The sequence below is a fragment of the Pipistrellus kuhlii genome, unplaced genomic scaffold, assembly GCF_014108245.1.
Source record: "Pipistrellus kuhlii isolate mPipKuh1 unplaced genomic scaffold, mPipKuh1.p scaffold_m20_p_6, whole genome shotgun sequence".
Lineage (NCBI taxonomy): Eukaryota > Metazoa > Chordata > Mammalia > Chiroptera > Vespertilionidae > Pipistrellus > Pipistrellus kuhlii.
In genome coordinates, this window is record NW_023425562.1 from 47,415,305 (window position 1) to 47,434,429 (window position 19,125).

General features: G+C 38.6%; 2 long non-coding RNA genes across 2 annotated transcripts in view; one reads left to right on the forward strand and one right to left on the reverse strand.

Moving 5' to 3' along the window:
* LOC123651488 overlaps window positions 1-19,125 on the forward strand; it is a 50,976-nt gene that overhangs the window by 18,694 nt on the left and 13,157 nt on the right. The window contains exon 2 of the long non-coding RNA XR_006740247.1: window positions 582-693. This is a non-coding gene — a long non-coding RNA (uncharacterized LOC123651488). The remainder of the gene's footprint in view (window positions 1-581; window positions 694-19,125) is intronic.
* LOC123651489 overlaps window positions 581-19,125 on the reverse strand; it is a 158,337-nt gene continuing 139,792 nt past the window's right edge. The window contains exon 3 of the long non-coding RNA XR_006740248.1: window positions 581-686. This is a non-coding gene — a long non-coding RNA (uncharacterized LOC123651489). The remainder of the gene's footprint in view (window positions 687-19,125) is intronic.

Genomic DNA, 19,125 nt, shown 5'->3' on the forward strand with positions numbered 1-19,125 from the left:
TTACTCCAGTTAGAATTAATATTCATATATACCTCCGTAGAAATATTATTGTATGTGATTATAGGGAGCTGTGGAGATCCTATTGGGGGTTATGATTTTTACCACTAACTTTCAAAATATCTGAAAAGTTCTTGATTCTCAATTATCTAATTCCAAAGGATTTAGTTAGGGGGTTATTATTATTAGTTGTCCTATTATTAAATAATTTTTGTTTTTCTTGAGTTGATTGGCTAAAAATCTATGTAATAAAGTCCATTATTTCCCCATGCTAGAATGATTCTTAAGAACTATTGTCAAGTCCTTAAAATTATCACTGAAGGAATTTGCCCTATGAGCCACACTTATACTAAATATTGAAGCAGTAAGTTGCTCTGCCATTCCATATATATTTTATGAAGAGGTCAGTGGCAAATATTATCAGTGTCAAGGATCTTCTCTCAAAGCATAATTTGATATTACTTAAGGCTGGCTCTGGGTGACAGTATCACACTTTTCTGGCCTAGGTGGAGTACTTAGTAAGATCAGGTAATTAATGGTTTTCATTTTACAAATAATTTCTGTAACTTTTACTCACTCTGCAGAATTTATGGGACACCTATGCTGATTCTCAGTGAAGCAACAGTATTTACAAGTTGAAGGAAATGAAGATACTAATTTCAATATGCTCATTTCACCCTGAAAACAACCTGTAAGGTAAGCAGGACTGATATTATTGTTCCCATTTTAATGATGAAAAAATGGAGTCTCAGGAAAGTGAAGTGATTTGCTTAGGTTACACATCCAGTAAGTGGTAGCATAGGACTTGAATCTAAGGTTTTAATTCAGAGTCTAGTTATCTTTCCATCATATTAACATATATTGAGAATCTGTTGTTTATCATATAAAATGTATCTTTTTTTTTTTACCCAACCCTTATCAGAGTCATTTACTTTTACTTGGCTGCTCAGAATTTGTGCCCAGTTTTTGTGTTTGGAGAATGCACTGTGAAATAAGTTTTTATTGGATATGGGTCTCCACTTACTACTGTGAAAGTCCAAAAGCTCAAACTCTTTGTCTTTCCATTCGCTGGCAGTTGGGAATCAGGAACATCAAGTAAGCTCAGCCAATGAGACATGCTCGCCTGGGGATAAGACACCAAAGAACAAAATTTGAATTCTAGGCTCGCCTTGAATTCTAGGCTCACCTGGGGCAGCCTAGAATTCAAGTCTGTGGAGGTGGTGCATTCTGTATCCAGCTGTGGTAGTTCTTCAGCAGACTGGATCTTTGGTTGCAATTCCTCATGCTTAATCTTTGTTGATTTCTGACTATTTTCTGGAGGTGATTCTCATCCCTTATGGTCTATGCCGTGAGCCATCTGCTTTCCTTTCATGAAATTTGTCTGCAAAAGTTAGTGGGGGTTAGTTCCTGTTGTTTTAAACTAAGAACTTTAGAAGACATTCATTTTATGGATGAGAGTTGTTCAGATTTTGGAAATATTTTGAAGGGGGAGCTGACGGGGGAGCTGACAAATTGAGGAAATTTGGGTATGGAATGTGAGAGAAAGAAAAGAATCAAAGACAGAATTTTTGGTCTAAATAATAAAAAAATAAATATATTACCAGTTCTAGTTGTTTATTACTTACAAATATTCCCTCAAGTGGATTAAAACAGCAGCCATTTATATTATTTCTGTTGGCTTGGTTGTCTCACAGCAAAATGACTGGGTTTTGAGAGTTAGTGCTCTGTGAAGATGAACATTCCAAGAGAACCAGGAAGAAGCTGCATGGCCTTTTATGACCTAACCTTAGAACTCTCATAGGGTCACTTCCACCATATTCTATGTCTAGAATTATTCACAGGCTCATCCAGATTGAAAGAGGAGGGGACATTGCAGCATCAAAGAATTTGGAGCCAAGAAAACAGAAACACCAATCAGAAAGGACATATGCATCCTTGTGTTATTAGCAGCACAATTTACAATAGCTAAGATTTGGAAACAGCCTAAGTGCCCATCAGCAGATGAGTGGATTAGAAAATTCTGGTACATCTAGACATGGAATACCATGTTGCTGTGAAAAAGAAGGAATCCTTACCATTTGCAACAGCATAGATGGGACTGGAGAGCAATATGCTAAGCAAAATAAGCCAGTCAGAGAAAAATAAACATCACATGATCTCACTCAATTGTGGAATATAATGAACAATATAAACTGATGAACAAAAATAGAACCAGAGACATAGAAGCATTGAACAGACTTCCAACCTATGAGGGAAAGGGGGGGGGGCATTAGGGGGATAAGAGATCAACCAAAGGACTCATATGCATACATATGAACATAGCCAGTGGACACAGATGGGGGGAACAAAATCTGGTTGAACTGTGAGGATCCAATGGCTAACTAGGAGGTGGAGCTTTTGACTTTAGCTGGCATAGAAACTGACCAATCAGAACCTAATCTGGTGAACCGAGAAGGTAGAACCTAAGGTGGGGGTTGAGGAGGGGTTTTAAGGGCAACAGTTGTTTGGTGTGAGGAGTAAGATAGTGGTTCAATTTTTTAAATGACTAGTTTGGCAGTATAGTGCATAGGGCTGGCTATCAGTCCAGATATAGGGATTTTTGTCTGCCAAGGGCATCTCCTTCTGCTGAAAAAGGCTCCCCTCCCCCATTTAAGCAATCCTATCCCATATAATCTATCTATACTAATAAAAGGGTAATATGCTAATTAGACCAGTTCAATCAGCCATCTTCCAGACGTCCAACTTCCTTCCAGACAAAGCTATGGTGGTGAGGGCTGAGGCAGAGGCAGTTAGGGGTGATCAGGCAGGTGAATGGTTAGGAACCAGCAGTCTCAGATTGTGAGAGGGATGTCTGACTGCCAATCCCCACAGGAATTGGGTCTAAACTGGCAGTCAGACATGCCCCAAAGGGTCCCCGATTGGAGAGGGTGCAGGCTGGGCTAAGGGAACCCCTCCATGCACGAATTTTATGCACCAGGCCACTAGTCCTATATAATAAAAGCCTAATATGCTAAGTGTCTGGTTGTTAAGTTGGCCATTCAACTAATCAAAGCATAATATGCTAATGATATGCTAAGGCCGCTCAACCTCCTGCTATGACATGCACTGACCACCATGGAGCAGACGCTCCAACCTATAGTTTAGCTTGCTCCTGGGGTCTGGCCAATCGGGACTGAATGAGATGGGCTGGACACTCCTGTAGCCCTCCAGGGTTCCTCCCTTGCTGGCCCCAATTGTTGCACTGGTGGGGTCCCTTGGCCTGGCCTGCACCCTCTTGCAATCCAGGATGATGTGGGAGAGCCGGTTTCAGCCCTATCCCATAGACCAGGCCAAGGGACCCCACTGGTGCATGAATTCATGCACTGGGCCTCTAGTTTTTATGTAGTTATTATAGCTGTTGCTTATGATAGCAGGTGGCTGCTCTGCTCATGCCTTGGGCTTTGTCCTGTGGAGAGGACCAATGTTGAACAAAATTCCTGACATTGCCTGTTAATTGATCATTCACATGGAGGGGGGGAATGGTAGTAGGGGGGTAAATTCCACATTTTGCAAAGGGGGATTGGTTCTAGAAATTAATGTGTATTAAGAAGGCATAAGTAGGAAGTGAGATTTGAGGTGGTTCTGTAAAAGAAAGCTGTTTGAGTGATTCATAGAGTGAGAGTACTAACATAGATAAAAGGGAGATGAGAGTAAAGGAAAAAGTTAACCTGCTCATAGGAAGGGAATACATAGTTTAGGGCTGTGTAAAGATGGGATCAAATGGGATGGATTGGACTGATGGAGCTTTTCCAAATCATCCCGATCTGGCCCTTGTTTGGGTGTGTTTTGAATTCTGATCAGTGTGCTTCCTCATAATCTGTATGTCACCATTGAAGTGTTTCAGTGACCCAGGGGTCCAAATGCATGAAATCACTTTAAAGAGATAGATAGACAGGTTTCTAACCCTTCAGCTATTTGGCTACATTCAGGTCCCACTTAAGAAAATTACCTGGATTTAGATAATCCTCAGAGGATTTTGGTTCCATTAAAAATTTTGAGCATAGGATAGATGTAATCCTTGATTCCTCATTTAATAAAATATAGAGGGAAATGGGTGCACACACATCAGCACCCTGAAATAGCAGACGACTAGAAGTACCTTGATTGGAATACATTCAGACAGATAGAAATATGTTTGAAATCATTGGGTGACATTTCAGTGGTGGTTGCCCTTCCCCTTTCCAATTTGCTGGGAAAAAAATCTTTTTTCTTTCACGGAGTATTGCAGAAGCATTTGCACTTGCTTGTATTTGCAGAATGCCAAGGCATGATATTACTCACTGATTCCTTGCAAGTCAGGGAAAAGATTTTAACAAGTGCAAAACACTGCACCGGTTGCTTCTTGTTAAGGGGCAAGGCTAAACATTGAAAAAATGTAAAATATTACAAATTAAATATATTCATGCTAGTTTTTAAACTAGTTTTGCAAGCATCTTTCTGTTTGATACTAGCCATATATGGAGTGTTTAATATGTGTCAGATATCAAAATACATTATCTCATTTAATCTTTCTTAAGAACTACAGTGCGGGAGATATTATTATTTTTACAGAGAAGGCCCTCCTGGCAATTCTGAGGGGAGTCAGAACCAGCTTTTAGAACAGATTAGGAAACAGGCTCCCAATGCTAAATGACTTCCATACCTTAATGACCTAGTCTTTTTAACCCTTTCTCATGGACAGTGCACTGTGATACCAGCATGTGAATTTTCTGACATTGTGTTAGGATCTTTGCAGGAAGTTGGTAAAACAACACGTGTCTCAATGTTTATGATGCTCATTATGCAGTTCCCAAGATCCTTCTGGAATAATTGCTTTAATGCAAAGGTTTATTTCCAATAGCAGCTATTTCAGAGCCGGTTGCAGTTAAGAAGAAGAACTGGATTTAGGATGTGAGGGAATTTAAATGTCTTTTAAATCATCCTAGGCCATCTGCTGCTTATTCTGCTTATGCTGGATGATGTAGAATTGAGAGGAAAACGTAGGTACAAAGAGAATGTGTATTTGGGAGCTAGAACAGGGGATTTCAGGATATTCCAGTTGGTGTACCGAGACTTAAGATTCAAATGCTGAAGAATTAAAGCAACATTCTCTTCTTTAGATTTCTTCCCTTGAAGAATTTAATGAATAGATTGGGGATTTTGTTTTCTGAGTCCTTTAAGAAAATGTGGCTCTGCATATAATAATCAGTCCTGTTCATCATAAACTGGGAGGTAGAGAAGCAGAGCTATAAAGCCTAAAGGCTCCAACACCACTGTGTCAGTGATGCTTCCTTCACATCATCACCTACCCTGTCTGTGATGCCTGCTTCCTGAAGACTGACCCCAGCATCTGAGCCGTGCAGAACCCCAGAGGCTGGCCACTCCTCCTTCCTCCCAATGCAAGATATGACATCATCTTGAAAATCTCATCACTTCTTGGGGAAGCCCATTCCATTGCTTTCAGGCTCTCAGGGTTAGGAAAGCCTCTGACTTGTGACTTCCACCCCTTAGTTCTGTGTTTGGCCCTCCCAGAGAATAGATTCAGTCCTCTACCTCCACCAGGTGCAGCTCCTGCAATCTCTTGCTTCTGTTTCTCAGCCTGCAGAGGGTTAATTATGCATGCAGCTCTGCTCTGCAGCCCAAAGCACAAAAGGCTGAGTTAAATGAAAGTCACAAGCTGTGCCTTCTAACGGAAGGTCCTCTGTCACTCCTCCCAAAACACATGAATGTGGGCAATAGGTACACGTGAGGACCGCCACTTTCTGTTGACTGTGTGTGTGTGACAGAGCCTCTGCCTCTGCACCCTCATTTGGAGTTTCTGGCTCTATGGTCGGTGACTCTAAGCACCATAGAAATAATCCTTGGTGTGTGAGTGTGTGTGTGAGTGTGCGCGTGTGTTGAGGACTTCAGTGGGATAAGATGTTAGGGTGGAAGAATGCTAGAGATCTAGATCATTCTGTAATTGACAAAGAAATTGACTTCTGAAATTTTTGCAGAGTCCTCAAGTAAAGTCGCTGCACACACCGTAGCCATAATCACTAAATTTGATTAATCATTGACGATTGAGTCCAACTTTCAAACGCTCTCCCTCAGGGCACAGGATCATTACTTGATTGTCCACTGAATGGATAATCCTATTGCTGGTTCTGCATGGAATGCACTATCTAAGCCACCTGCAAGTTTGAGTTTGAATAAGGGAGACAAGTCAGTGATATCAGTACAACCATATTAATTGTAGCTTCCACTTATTGAATGTTTACTCGTTAGTCAGTTATTTAATTCATGTAACCCCCACTCCATCACCCTCACTGTAACATCCTTGGAAAGTGGAGGGTATCAGAGACTCTGTGACTGGTATGCCAGAGCAGGAACTAGGGTCCAAGCTTTTCTGACTGCATAGCCTTGGTTCTCTCCATGAAGCCCCACTGCCTTCCTCACAGGGACAGGGGCAGAAATCCGTCACAAGGTACAGCAGTGACTTTCTGCTGAAAACACTGTGAATTCAGTCTGGTTCACACAGCCTCACTGCTCATGCAAACACCTTGTGGAATAAGTTTAATATAGGCTGACATCATAGAGGAGGTGTCTCCTTGACTAAAAAACATTGTACAATGTTTTGTGGAGAATTAAAAAAAACCTGAAGAATTCTAATTCATGGGAAAATCAACTTGGGCTTACTTTGGACTTGGTTTGCTTAGGGATCAAACACAACTGAAAAATGGAAAAGCTATTCTCCTTTCTCTGCTCCTTTTTTCCTTTGGCAAGGAGAAAGTCTGATTTAAAGGAAGTGGAGAGGGGTCCTCTCCCTCTGAGCCTCTCCTTTGGCCTGTGCTGAGGTAGAAAAACCCATCTCCCTGTTCATTTCCTTCCTCCATCTCCCCTCAGATTGGAGTTCCCATTCTGCACTTTGTGGTTTTCACTTAAGGAATGTTAATGAGATGGCATTGTAATCACCGGATTTTATAAATATCTCATCCACAAATTGGACCACAAAACCCAAACGAGCCAGCTGAGCGTCTATATTCCATGAGCCTGTTTTCCCCACAGTCTTAACCAAAGGATGTAAAACGTGTTCTTGCTTAGAAGCTGTTCAGGCCCGCTGGTGTTAGATGCTGAGGACAACTGCTGTCTGCCTGGCCCTAACTCAAGTGGCTGGTTGGGTCTGAGCCTTTCACACAGTCCTGGGTGATGTAAGGGATTTAGGCTTGTTCAATTATACCCTTTTCAAGTTAACACTAGAAAAATGAGAAATTGATTTTTTTGACGAAACAATATTTTAGAAATTCTGGATATAAAAATGGGATTTGACCTCTCTTATCAAGTCAGCTATCATGATGATGATTACAGTCTTCAATTATGCCATATTTTGTAAGTCACGGCCTAATGCGATCAGCTTGTCAGATTTGTTTCGGGGAGAGGGTAGGGCAATGATAAAGCATCCAGCTGTGACTGCTTTGTGGTATGAAGGGAAGAACCTCGCAGATCCATCTTGTTCAACAAATCTGCTGGAGTGAGCATCCTCCCATTCGGCTGTTGGAATCTAACAATCTGGCTTAATCTCTGCAGAGATCTATACTGAATAATTTCCCTGGTATTTCATATTTTGACCTGGTATTTCTTATTTTTACCACCATCCTATTATTAAATCCAAATCATAACCAAACAATAAGCAAAGAAATAACATATACTGCAGATGTCTGTTGACTTACTACCCGGTGTCCCAGAAAAATGTATGTATTTTTTTAATGATTATAAAGTCAGTGTTTATTAGCATAGGTTTATTTTAACTAGTTAAAAGAATCTACAGAAATGAATAATTTCTTTTATCAATGTCTGTTTTCAAACTGAAAACTGTTCTTGGTGGTTTTCACTTAACAAATGTTAATGAGATGGCCCAGACACTGCTGATAATGTGAAGCATTGGAATCACAAACATTAAGAATCATTTTGTTGCCCTAACTGATTTGGCTCAGTGGATAGAGCATTGATCTGGGAACTGGAGGGTCCTGGGTTCGATTCTGGTCAAGGGCACATGCCCAGGTTGTGGGCTCAATCCCCAGTAAGGGGGGTGCAGGAGGCAGCCAATCAATGATACTCTCATCATTGATGTTTCTATCTCTCTCTCTCTCCCTTCCTCTCTGAAATAAATAAAAAAATATATATTTTTAAAAGAATCATTTTGTTCAGTATTTGTGTGCCCTCAAATCGTCAACCGTTGCCAGTTTTGTGCCATAAACTTTATCTTTTATGTGTCCCCATAAAAAAGACTTTAGGATAAATTTTCTTCATTCAAAGGTTATTCTGGCTTCACCCATTATTACAAATCAGCTTAATCCAAAAAAGAGTGAAAATTAAGTGAGTTATCAGCTGTTAAAGTGTGTATACATTTTTTGGGACACCCTATATTAGGTTAAACAGCATTTTTTAAGGTAGGACTAAACTTTATTCTCTTTCGTATCCTCGGCACTTAGCACATTGCTTGGCCCATAGAAAGGATTAAGTCATGTTCTTTTAATATTTGTAAATTATACTGCAACCTTGGAACTATCTGAAGAATGATTCCCAGGCTTCTCCACTGGAGAAATATGAAAGAAATCGTAATTATTTAAAATTTGCCAGTAAAAGATATTTGTTTTGGGTAAGTGGCTATTTGCAAGGTGGTTAGTTATCCCAAATATTGAGTGACCTGGTAAATGAAATAAAAAAATAACTATAATGTAAAGAGTACATGAAAGATTTTGCTAAAAACCACCACCACCTCCACCTCTCCTCATATATAGGAATCTGGATAACTGTATCTTTAAATTTCTTATTATGCATTCTAAATATTTGAGATAAATGGCCATTTTCAATACTGTTTATTTAATCACTGATTTAAAGAGTCATTATAATCATATATTGTATGAATTCTTGGATCTGCTTTTAGAATTTTTGTCCTAGAATAGAATATATTGATTTTTCCGTCTACTCATCACTAATAATACACTTTTAATTATAGTAGCTTTTTTTATATGTTTAATATCTGCCAAGGCTAGTCACTCATTACTAATTGTTTTTCAATATTTTTTTGGTTATTTTTGCATAGCTTTTCTGTAAGCTAAATTTAATAGTCATTTTGTCAAGTTAAGTTGTTCTTTGCTTGCTCTCTGTCATCTATTTCCAAAATCTGGTTAAAATTACATTAAATTTATTTATTAATTTTTGGGAAAATTGACTAATTTATGATGTTATATCTCTTAATGTGATGTTATTTTCACTCTAGTGCTATAGAAACAAGACTGTGTATCAGGGAAATAACCAGTCTAAGAATCAAGACATGTGAATTCTAGTATCTGCCCAGTTGTAACTGTGTGTCTGTTTATGCCACAGTTTTCTCATCTCAGATGTTGAAAAACATAAATACCTTTACATATTTGAGGCTTTATTATATATGGTTTTTTAAAAAATGATTTATTATCCTTTGTTTGATAGAATATGGATATCCTTCCCTTAAGGATCAGATAAAAAGTGAGACTATAACTTAATACATAGAGGACTTCTAATTCTAGTTTGGGAATAGGAAGTTACAAGAGACCACTGCCTTCATCCTATAAAAGAGAATAAACCAAATAGCCACAGAATCATAACTTTAAAGACTCATCAGACACAGTAACAACCCAAGTGACTATGGATGAATGAATAGATAAACAAAAGGTGCTATACAATGGAATATCATTCCGTCTTAAAAAATAAGGACATTCTGAAATGCTGTACAACATGGATGAATCTTGAGAATATACTAAGTGAAACAAGCTAGTCATAAAAGGACATACATAAATAATTCTTCTTACATGAGATGAAGTGGTCAAATTGTTAGAGAGAAAGAAGAATGCTGTTTGTTAGGTCTGGGAGTTGTTGTTTAATGGGTGTAGAGTTTCAATTTGGGAATATGAAAAAGTTTGGAGATGGTTGGTGATGATGGTTGCACAATAATGTGGAGGTGCTTAATGCCATTGAAATGTACACTTTAAAATGAATAAAATAGTAAATCTTAAGTAAATTTTCCAGAATTAAAAATAATCCTCAGAGAGACAAGGATAGGAAAAAAAAAGGAAGCACAACCCAAAAGTGATAAGCTATTTCTAGAAGGAAGGAGCAGGGCAGTGGGAGGGGGAGAAATATGCCAGAAGCAGGGGTAAGAAGCCAGCTGAGTTTCAATTGATCTACAATTGATATACAACAAATTTCAAATATTTAAAGTGTAAAATTAAAACAATAACAAAATAAAGTGTAAAATTTGACATTTTGACATCATTATACACCCATGAAACTATCACACTAAACAATGAACATAATACCGCCAAAAATTTCTTTGTGTCCCATTTATAATTCTTCCTTCTTATCTTCTCCCCTCACCCTACCCACACCCCCAGGCAACCAATTATCTGCTTTTTGTCACTATAAATTTGTTTGTATTTTCAAGAATTTTATATGAACTGAACACAGTCATGTAACATGAAATCTTTTAGGCATGGCTTCTTTCACTTAGCATAATTACTTTAAGATTCACCGGTACTGCCGAAACCGGTTTGGCTCAGTGGTAGAGCATCGGCCTGCGGACTGAAAGGTCCCAGGTTCAATTTCGGTCAAGGGCATGTACGTTGGTTGCAGGCACATCCCCGGTAGGGGGTGTGCAAGAGGCAGCTGGTCGATGTTTCTCTCTCATCGACGTTTCTAGCTCTCTATCCCTCTCTCCCTTCCTCTCTGTAAAAAATCAATAAAATATATTTAAAAAAAAAATTCACCAGTACTGTTGAGTATACCAATTCATTTCTTCTTACTAAGGAGTAGTATAGTATTCCATTGTATAGCTATACCATATTTAAAAAAATTCACTTTTCTGCTGGTGGACGTTTGGTTGTTTCCAGTTTTGGCTGCTACAAATGGAGCTGCTGTATGAGTGTTTGTACACAAGTTTTTGTATGGACATATGCTTTCTTTTCTTGGGTAAATACCAAGGAGTGGGATGGCTGGATCATAGAGCAGATATATGTTTAAGTTTTTAAGAGACTGACACACTGTTTTCCAAAGTGGTTTGTACTATTTTATATTCTTGCCAGCAGTGTATGAGAATATCAATTTTTCCATGTATGTCTTCACCAACACTTGGTAGTCTTTTTTAATTTTAGCATGTAAATGAGTATATAAAGGCATTTTGTGTTTTAATTTGTATTTCCCTAATGGCTAATTGTGTTGAACATTTTTTTCATGTGCTTATTTGCCATCTGTGTATCTTCTTTAATGAGATGTCTGTAAAAATCTTTTGCCCTAAATGAACTTTTAGTGGCCACATGTGAGTTGGCATGACGAATTAATATCTTAAGAAGCCCCAGCTACAGATCAGGTCCGACCCACCCTAAGCTTTATAATGGACTTCACTGAGTACGTGGAGGGAGTACATTCTGAGTTTCCTAGAGCTGCCCTAGCAGTACCTCTGAGTGGCTTAAACACATATAGAAAATAAGATTCACAGATTGCAGAATCTTGGAGGGAAGGCAGAGGAGGGTGGTGTGGTGGGAGGTAATCAACCAAGGACCTTATATGCATCTATGCATGGCCCATGGACATAGACAATGGGGCAGTGATGACCTGTGACTTGGGCGGGCTGAAGGGGTCAATGGGGGAAAAAACGGGGATGTATGTAATACTTTCAACAATAAAGAATTATAAAAATAAAATAAAGATTTCAGGTCAGTGCAAAACAAAAAAAAATGCTATATGACATGTGTAATTGAATTAGCAGAAAAAGAGGAGAGAGAGAATGGGATCGCTGAAATATTTGAAGAAGACCAAAATTTTTCCAAAATTGATAAAAGACATTCACTGACAGATCTCAGAACCTCCAAGAACTACAATTAAAAGGAAACACCTCTAGGCACAAATTAAGCAAGCTACTTGGATCCAAAGATAAAGAAAATAATTCTAAAAGCAGTCAGAATAAAAAGAACATATTGCATATGGAGGAGGGGAATAAAAAAATAAACTGACTTCTCCAGAAATGTGAATTACAGACAATGATGAAAGAATAAACTTAAAGTACTGAAAGATAAAACAAAAATTGTCTATCTAAAATCCTTTATAAAGTGACAATATCCTTTTAAAAATGAAGATAAAATAAAAACATTTTTAGACAGACTAAAGTGAAGTTATGTTTTGGTAATAAATAAACCCCCCCAAAGTTCAGTGGTTTACCAACAGAAGTTGGTTAGGTTCACTAGAGCGCCATTGGGAATGCAAAATCATGAATAGGTTTCTAAAGATGCCATTTTTCTTTCTGTTTGTTGTTGTTGTTGTTGCTTTAAATCTTTATTGTTGAAAGTATTCCATAGGTCCTCCTTTTATCCCCCATTAACTTATTCCAGCCAGCTTCTGTCCTCCCCTAGACACACAGGCCCTCAACACTCCATTGTCTTTGTCCACAGGTTATGCATATATGCATACAAATTCACTGATTAACTCTTCCTGCCCTCCCTCCCCTGTCTTCCCTCTGAGATTCAACAGTTCATGCTTCCATGACTCTGGGTCTATTTTTGATCATCAATTTTTTTGGTTCATTAGTTCATGTGGTACTTATCTTTCTCTGACTGGCTTATTTAACTCAGCATAATATTCTCCAGATCCACCCATGCCGTTGCAAATGGCTAAGAGTTTTTCCTTTTTTATTGCCTCATAGTATTTCATTGTGTAAAAGTACCATAGTTGTTTTATCCACTCATCTGCTGATGGGCACTTAGGCTGTTTCCAAGCCTTAGCTATTGTGAATTGTGCTGCTATGAAATAGGGGTTGAAGATACCATTTTTCTATGTGGCTGTCTGGAATCTGCCCACCCCAGCTTCCAGCCTGTCTTTCCATAGCCACTTTCTCCCTTTCCAAAGGGACTAAGTTTGTTTTTCTTTATTCATCACAATGCTGCCACCTATTTTATCCCTTGAGCTTCTTATGTGTCTACAAACTGGCAGCAGAGGAGGTCATACTCCTAATTCCCAGCTCCTGGGGTTATTCTGATAATTCTCTCCTTACATAGGCTGGGTTTTGGTGTGCTGTGGGCTTGCTCACTCATGTCCCAAGGGCCTGACTCTTGGTTGGGGACACCTTCAGACACTTGAGGTGATTACAGCTTGTGCATCTCAAAGGCTACAAAACAAGGTGAAACCTGGAGTTGGTGTTACTGAATGAATCCATGCAGGAGTAGGAGGACATGGAGATGGGGCTGAGTGAGAGGGGTACTTTAGGGAGTTAATATGTGAGGAAGGTCATTGCAGTCAGAAGGGAAGCAAATGAGGAGGACTTCCCTGAAGCAGAATGACTTCCCTGAAGCACCATGTTGGGATCACTTAAAGGGCTGTCAAAAAGTTAACTCTACCCACAACAAAGAAACAATCCAGGCATTGATCACAAGGAACATAGAAAATTACAAAAGTTAAAGAGAATGACAAAGTTCTCTGGTTCCTTGTTCCTGGTTGGTAGTTCATGATTCTCTTCTTTAGATAGTATCCTGATCACCCCAACCCTCCTTCTTTTATACCTCAAACTCCTTGAACTTAACCTCTTCCATCATCCCTTCTCCCTGCTCTAGTGTTTGCCTGAACTGTCACGTGGAAAACTCCTTCCCTTGGCTAGGGATGGACCAAAGAGGGAGAATGGACAGGCTGGTAGTATACTCTGGCACCAGTGGATCACTTCCTGGTCTCTGGAATTTCCAGGTGTGGGGGACGTCTCCCATCTGAAAACTCTCTGCTACCTATAGGAAAGACCATTTTAGGCCATTTCCTCTTAGAAATTTTCATATTCCCTGTAATTTTGTCTCCTAAGAAGGTTCTTAGTCATTCTGGTCTTGATATATATAAGGCAGAAAGCTTTCTTGTATATGTCCCATTTTGAAGGATGTAATGCTTTCAACAGGATGAAACAAATCTATGCGGCTGTTTCAGTTTCTGATTTTCTATTTAACTTTGCTTTTTCTTTCCTTTAAGCCACTCAATCATTCTTCTTTGCTATTTTTTACACTTTGTTAGTTTCAGTATGTTCTATTTCTGAAAAAAATATCTCCAACTGAATCTCCATCTTAGTTCCCAATAGGCTTTGTTTGCTGATTAGGTCACAAAAGGTTTTGGGAGCTAAATCAGATATATTAGTGTTTGTGGCTAAAATGGTTTAGCTCTAAGTCTATATATCTGTGATATCTACTACAAGATGAGAATGAGTTTTAAATTGATCTTTAAGTGTTGAACAATGTGTCTACTGAAATATTTTAAACATTTCTTCTGAGTCTATCACCTCATGTCATAGGTTGGGTCAGCTTTCATATTTTCGACCTACATTTTGTTTTCTTTCAATGTGATGCATGCACCCCAGCCAGAAAACCCACTTACACAAGATCAATATCCCAGCATTGAGCATCTCCTTGGTGTAGGAAAATAATTCTAGTACAACAGGAACATTTTTAGAATTTGTTAACTTTGGAAGTGATAGTTGATTTGTTTCTGAATCTACTTTTGGAAGTGTATCCATTTACAGTCTATAGAAAAACGTAATTTGATCACATCTTTCCATCACCCAATAATGCTTTGGGCTTTTGCAGTATTGACTTGTTATGTCTGTTTCTTTTAAAAAAATCTTTATTGTTGAAAGTATTACAGATGTCTCCCCCTTTTCCCCCCATTGACCCCCCTCCACACTGCTCCTACCCCCTCCCAGTGGATCACTTCCTGGTCTCTGGAATTTCCAGGAAGAGGAAATGGCCTTCCCCATACTATTGTTTGTCCATGGGCTATGCAGATACTGCATGCATATAAGTTCTTTGGTTAATCTCTTCCCACCTCTGCCCCCCTTTCCCTCTGAAATATGTCAGCCTGTTGCATGTTTCATAGTCTCTGGACCTGTTTTGTTCATCAGTATATTTTGTTCATTAGAATAGACATATAAGTGAGATCATGTGATACTTGTCTTTCTCTGACTGGCTTATTTCACTTAGCATAATACTCTTCAGGTCCCTCCATGCTGTCTCAAAAGGTTTGGATTTATTACCTTTCAAGGGGGAATAATGACATCCAGAGCACATCTGCATCTATGCATCCCTGAACTGTCTTCTATGGGCTGATGGGTCTTTGAATTACTTGGCAGATGCGGTAATATTGTAAATGGATGTAGTGGGTTGAATTGTGGCCCCAAAATATATGTACACCTAAAACATGACCTCATTTTTAATAAGCGTCTATGCAGACATAATTAAGGTAAGGATTTTGAGATGAGATCGTCTTCTATTGGGGCAGGCCCCAAATCTAATGTCAGTCCTTATGAGAGAAGGGGAAACATACAGACAAACAGTGAAGGCCATGGGAGGTGGAGGCAGAGTAGAGTCATACAGCTATAGGCCCAGGAATGCCAAGGGTTTCTGGCACCTACCAGAAGCAAGGTGAGAGACATCAACCAATTCTCCCTTGGGACTTCCAGAGGGAATCAGAATCAACCTTGCTGATAACCTTCATTTCAGACTTCTGGCCTCCAGACCTTTGACAGAATAAAATTTCTGTTGCTTTAAGCCATCAAGTCTGTGGTAATTTATTGTGACAGTTTTTTTCTTTTCTTTTTTTTCCTCTTTTTTTTTTTTTTTATCGTGACAGTCTTAATAAACTAGTACAATAAAGGCTGTCACATGAAATCTTTTACATACAGTAAGGAGCATGTTCCTTAAAGCAAAGGTTGGCAAACTATAGCCCAAAAGGCCAAATGATGCTGCCCATTTTTGTAAATAAAGTTTTATTGGAACACAGTTGTACTTAATCATTTATGAATCATCTCTGCTGCTCTTATGCTACAACAGCAGGGTTGAGCAGTTGTGATCCGAGATATAAAGCCCAAAGTGATGAGATCATCTTCTATTAGCTTTTTATGCATGCAAATTATACATGTTCTGTACCCGAAGCTACACCTTGTTCTAGTAAAAAGCCTGCTCAGATTGGCCAGAGTCAGAGAGGCGGTCTATTAAAAAAAGAACTGGTGTTGCCTCGGAAGTGGGGGGTAGTCTTATACAGCAAATATAGGTCTAAACCTATGTTTTAACTGTAAAATTAGGGGGTCTTCTTATACACCGGAAAATACGGTAATGATAGGGAATAAGGAATTATGAAGTGATTTCTTTGGCCACCGTTAATATATTTGCTTTGAAAATCTGTATGTCTATATTTTGAATTTGCTTAAAGTTACAGCTCTCCAATAGAAGCAGAGATATTGATTAAAAGAAGTGCAACAAAAACAACTGATCTATAGGATTTGTATAGCCTCAAGGTAGATTGTTTAGTTCAACCTTCTCATTTTGACTTCTTAGACTTAATGTGAATTGGAAACATTATTAGGTTGGTAGGATTGAGTAAGCAATAAGCATACCCTCAGAATAAGAAAAAGAGCTATCTATCATTGTATTGAAGGTCCCGTCTCTCCCAGATGGTCCTGGGTGCTTTATATTTGATTAGCAACGAGGATGTAATTGGATGGGTTTTCTCTCTTAATGTGTGAAATTCTCTCAGCTCCTAAATAAGAGATAATAGTAACTGAATTTAAGTAGCTCACAACAATGGCTTATTTATTTACTTTAGTGTAGCACATAAAAATACATGATTTCCCTGTTGAGGAAGTCATTCTCAATGATGATTCATGCTTTCCTCCTAACCTTTTGTCTTTTTGAAAGCCTTTTAAGTTTTCTAGGGAAATAAAGATTTAGAAATTTGGTCATTGAACTTCCACTTGAACATTTCTGATTAGCTTTGAAAAAGGCTTATTTTATAAAAATATTTCATATCTTTTGAAAGTCCACTTTAAGGGCTTTATACAGGGACATAATCATGGAGGTACAGACATTCAGTTACAAAGATGTTGACCAAAGCACAATGAAAAATGGCAAAGAATCTAAATCTAAATTTGAAAATACAAAAATAATGGGTTAAATAAGTTATAGTGCTTTCATACTATGAGCTTATCATTAAATAATGTTTGATAACATGGAGGGATGCTCTTAATATACTTTTAACTTGGGAAAAAGCAGAAAACAATAGTATTTATGGTGTAGGACAAGCATACACTCAGAAAAACAGATTAAGGTTTTTGATATTTTATTTTGCTTTTCTCTGTTTTCTAATATTTTTTAAAAGAATATATTTGCAATAATAAGAAAAAAGAGTTAAACTGAAAATGAGCAGGCTGTTCTTTCAAATATTTTCATTTAGAATTAAAACTTGTTAGTTGATATAAAAATAACTTTTTCCTTTTGCTTCCCAGAAAAATCTATATCAGTAAAAGGGTATGCTAATTTGACTGGACATCTTCTGGACATCCTTTTGGACAAAGCCATGGTGGCAAGAGCTGAGGCAGAGGGGTTTAGGGGCAATCAGGCCAGCAGCAGAGGGCAGTTAGGGGCAATCAGGCCAGCAGCAGGGGGCAGTTAGGGGCCAATCAGGCCAGCAGGCAGAGGTGGTTAGGGGCGATCAGGCAGGCAGGCAGGTGAGCGGTTAGGAGCCCTGCAGGATCAGGTTTAAACCTGCAGGGGTACCAGATTGTAGAGGGTGCAGAGACACCCTCTCCCGCCTCCCCCCCCCCCCCCAATGCATGAACTTCATGCACTAGGCCTCTAGTTTATTGTAAAGTACTTAAATTATTGCTTGTTAGGGAAGTACATTTGGACAAGTCACTTTCTTTCCTGAGCCTTGGTCTCTTTATTTAGAAATGAAAGCATTGAATTCACTGAATCTCTGATCCTCTAAATTCCTGGCCACTATGACATTCCAACTGGTATGAGATAGTATTCAGAGCAGCCTTTTAGTGGAGCTGACTTACTAAGAATAGCTCACTGAGGTTGGGGCATGCCTCAGTTGTTGAGGATGACATTAGCTCACCTTCTGTCTCTCCCTAGGCCTTTGGACCCTAGAGAATGCTCACTGGAGAAGGTGCCCATGCTCTTGCTTACACTAACATAGAAAGTCTATATCCTTACTGGCCTTGGAACCTTGAGTCAGTTTGGTCCTTTATGAGTGGGGTTTCTTTAATCTCTGCCTTGATCAAGCTCTGGAAATGCACTTTCTTTTTAATTTATTGGAGAGAGGGAGAAAGAGAAAAAGAGAGATAGAGAAAGTTAGAGAGAGAGACATGGATTTGTTGTTCCACTTACTTATGCATTCATTGGTTGCTTTTTGTATGTGTCCTGACTGGGGATTGATCCCACAATCTTGGCGCATCGGGATGACACTCTAACCAACTGAGATATCTGGCCAGGGCCTAATATATTTTCTTAGGGAAATAAAATTTACTTTTAAAATTTAATTTGTATTAATTGGACTCAGGCAAAGAGAGCCTGCAATAAATTTGTTGTCATTTTTATGTTTTGTGAAATGTTTTGTTTTAGAACAACTTACTATTTCTCTGAGAGGTGGGAGCAATAATCAGCTTGGCAAGTAGTTTTAGAAAAACACAAGTCGTAAGTATTGTATTATGTTTAGCCTCTATCATTTTGTTGTCTTCACTCGAAATTAATGGAGTCATCCTTTTCTCTCTCTGCCTCACTCTTTCTCAGTGTTCCTACCTGCATCCCAACATTCCCTAAGTTGCCCAGGATAAAAGGTATTCCCTAGTAATATGTTGAACTGTTTCTCCAATAAGTCTTTTAACTTTTTTCAGGATAGCCATGATGATTTTGCTAAATTTTTACCCTGTTCATATCCTGCCCTGTGTTGTGCATAGTGTAAAAGAAGGGTCTTACGTTTGAATTAAAGAGCATTGTAGGAAGCACTCTCTGATGCAAACCTGCTTACTGAAGGTGGGGTCTTCCAATCATGCTGTTGTAGCTTTTTTTTTTTTTTTTTTTTTTTTTTTTTTAATCCTACACAAGTTTTCCTTTGCTTGAAATTATTATCAGCCAGCCTCAAGAACAGGGTAAACTTTGTGCATTAATATGCTGGGACATCTTAATGCTGGAATATGGATATTGAGAAAAACAATTCCTAGGACTGTTCATTAATTCATTGAGTCTTCAAGTACTTAGTGAGTGTTGATCATGGTCAGAGCAGAGTGAGGACTTTGGT